The sequence below is a fragment of the Perca fluviatilis genome, chromosome 10 (assembly GCF_010015445.1).
Source record: "Perca fluviatilis chromosome 10, GENO_Pfluv_1.0, whole genome shotgun sequence".
NCBI classification, from domain to species: domain Eukaryota; kingdom Metazoa; phylum Chordata; class Actinopteri; order Perciformes; family Percidae; genus Perca; species Perca fluviatilis.
Window position 1 is genome coordinate 6,387,363 of NC_053121.1, and position 3,470 is coordinate 6,390,832.

Below are 3,470 nucleotides of genomic sequence, written 5' to 3' on the forward strand. Positions count from 1 at the left end.
CAAACTCAAAATCAAACTTTTGCACCAAATGGAACACACTTCATTCATATTACCAGATTTTTGTCTAACCAACTACACACTGTTGGGCATAATGAAAAGACAGTATGCTTTGCTATAATACTAAAACAGTTCAAATTGTAGAAAATTCTTCAGATTGTTCACATGCACAGAAATATTTACAGATACACACACACACACGCTGATGAAACATTTAATTTTTTTATTTTTCGTCAAACAAGTCAGTGCAACATATGCACAGCAGATATATTTACATTGGACTCAACAAAAATATGCTCACAAAAAACAGTAAACTGAAAAAGACTGTAAGGCGGTAACAAAAATCTGCTGTGAAGTCGTACAGTTTCCAGCCATTTCAAGCAGCCTTCAGGCTGAACAGGAAGTGACAGAAACACTGTGGTCCCATTCTGATTTAATAAAATGTTATCAGACCCATATATCAGCTTGTACACAAGTCTCCAGTTGTTTTTATTAAGACAGAATAGCTGTCAAAATACTCTGCATGCGATATGTTGCGGATTTTAATTAAACACACGTAGATGTAGATGATCTGTAATCTCAACAGATTTAGGCTCTCTGACTTCTAAACGTAACTATCAGCCACACAACACATGGTTTGTACAGAATAAGCCTTTAAATCAGACAAATAGTTACAGTAAAATCCCTTCAATTCAAAATCAATAAAAAGTTGAGAGAGAGAGAGAGAGAGAGAGAGAGAGAGAGAGAGAGAGAGAGAGAGATATCTCATCATCATGTTGAGTCAATTCTGAACCAATCAGCTGTTAGATCAGCTGAGAGGCAGGTGTTTCCCAGCATGGTCCGCCTGGGTCTTGCAGTCGATGATGTTGTGAGGAGCAGGGGATAATGGACCCAAATGCAGGGAGAGGCAGGCAGGCAGGAGAAGGTTGAACATGACGATTTATTGAATTAAACAAACCAAGGGAGTCCTGTGAGCTGCAACAAGCAAAAAAAACAACAATTCTAGCAAAAACCAAAAAGGTATCCAAAAAACCAAGCAGGAAAAAACAGGGAGCACGGAAACTGAAGGGAGCTGACGCAGACACATACAAACTAGCCAGGCAGGGACACACACGGACACAAAACAATCTGACAAGAGACAAAGGGAACACAGAGGCTAAATACAAGAGGTGATGAGCAAACAAGGAACAGGTGATACAACAGGTGAAATACATTAGGGCAGGGCAGGACAATCAGACCAGGCGGGAAAACAGGAAGTAAAACTAGACATGACAAGACAGAAAACAGACTATCAAAATAAAACAGGAAACAGAAATAATACACAACAGTGAACAGAAATCTACGCGATCCACAGAAACAATATACAAACACATCCAGAATATAATAACAGGCAACAGAAACCTCAACAGAAAAGTCCAAAACCACAACAGATGAAAAGCAACTGAGCTGCCTGCTTCTCAAAACTGCTATCTGTTATCGTTGCCCACGTGTGCATGACGTCAGAGCAAGTCGGGATCAAGTCGGACACAAATCTAACCAGCATACATTAGCCGGGAGACTTCTTCTAAACGAGGACGCGCTTTCAACTTTGCGTGGAATACCTGCAGATGAGGGACATGTAAGTAGTTCTATACAATTTATTTTGTAGATTAGGGTGAATTTGTGTGTGTTGTAGCAGTGTTTTGCCATTGAGAACAAGTTTGAGGTTGACAACGAGCCTGAGGTTGTGCGCGAAAGATGCGAGCGAAGCCATTCGGTCCATTGTGGCAACGCTGCCGAATGTCCAGAAGTTAAAGCCCGAGCAAGAACAATATTTGCTGTGTTGGTGGCCATGATGTTGTGGCCTTCCTCCCCACAAGGTGCGGGAAAAGTTTGATTTTCCAGCTCGCTAAGTTAGTGGTGAAGGAGTTGGCTAAGGCTAACGCTAGCGATGCTAAATATAAGCCGATAGTTGTTTTCGGTCTCCCCTCTTGTTGCACGTGCGCATGACATACGTCACAACCAAACGTTAGCGATTGGTTATGGCAGATCCAATAGTTTTAAACTTCAACAGAGTACCCACCTTCAAGGAAGTTAACACTTGTCAGTGGAGAGTGGCCAGACTCTCTGTACAAATGAAATGTATGAGAGTCTGGTAGGACCAGGCTAGTGTTTACACCTAGGCGAAATGAATATCGGCATTGTGTTACTCACGAGTTTTATCGCAGGATCATTTTGGGATCATTTGTGTTTACTCACGTTTCGCCAGTGAAGAGCTGTAGGCACCAACAACGTTTCTTTCTGTCATCAATATGGCCGAAATAACCACTTTTGCTGCTTTGTATCTGTTGTGGAAGTCCCAGATACATACTGCTTTGTACCTGTTGTGGAAGTCCCAGATACAAACAAATGGCATTGTGTCTGGATTAATAACATCATCCAGAGAAGAATAAAGCATGATGAGCTGCACTGCCTACTCCAGGAAGTAACTTCATGTCTGGATGACTGCTGCTTCCAGCGCTAATTGAGGTACAGATTTTGCTAAGATTTAATTGCAATAAACACATATAAAAGTATGCCCAAATAACATCTTGATGCCGATTTGTAAAAAGTCTGAATTACTTAAATACTTTGTCATGTCTGTCTGCAAGACAACAAGCAAATCACTTTTAAAATGCTGGTTTCTGAATGAAGCTGCAAACCTTGTAGCCGCTCCATTGACACAACAGACATACTTTCAGAACATAGACAATCCAACTTCCTCTTTTTCTGTATTCCTTCTCTTTTTTTTCTCCTTCCACATCTGGCTTCTTGCTCCCTTCCTTTCTTCTGTCTTTCCTTTTTCACTCCCTCCCTTCCGTACTTCTTTAAATATTTCATTTTTCCTAAGCCTTATTTGGCTGGCTCCTCTTCAGTTTACATTCAAGTACTGATGCAAAACACCTCCAGGTTACCCCTCTTTCTCTCACACACACACAACACACACACACACACACACACACACACACACACACACACACACACACACACACACACACACACACACGTACCATCTGTACCACTACATTGTGTCAAGCTATCTCAGTGTACTACAATAAACCAGTTGTGATGTAGGCACAGGACTGCACTGTGCAACTGCCAGTACAGACATAACAGTCTATGGCAGGTAGTGTGTGTGTCTCTGTGTGTGTTATCTCTCGGATTCTGTCTCTTTCCACCCTCTCATTTTCTCTCTCTTTCCCTCTGTGTCCTTCTCCTCTGCTCCCCTTAGAAACAAGATAAGTTTGTTGAAAACTCTTTGTCGTTGCAGGCCATTGTCTGTTGCCTCCTGTGCGGAACTTTATATCCACTGTGATAGATATGGCCAGACCGTGAAAAGATGTATTAGTTAATTAACTTAATGGCGTATGTGTGAATATATGGCGTGAGTGAGCATGTGTGTGTGCGCACGCGCGCGCATGTGTACTGCATGTGTGCATGTATACAAATGTATA

The 3,470-nt window shown here is 41.7% G+C and overlaps 1 long non-coding RNA gene across 1 annotated transcript; it reads right to left on the reverse strand.

Annotated features, from left to right (window-relative positions):
• Window positions 1–786: 786 nt before the first annotated feature.
• On the reverse strand, window positions 787–2,956 carry LOC120567181. The gene is made up of 3 exons (XR_005640530.1): window positions 2,679–2,956; window positions 2,236–2,357; window positions 787–972 (listed from the first exon to the last, which is right to left on the reverse strand). It is a non-coding gene; the product is annotated as an uncharacterized LOC120567181 (long non-coding RNA).
• Between the last annotated feature and the right edge of the window lie 514 nt (window positions 2,957–3,470).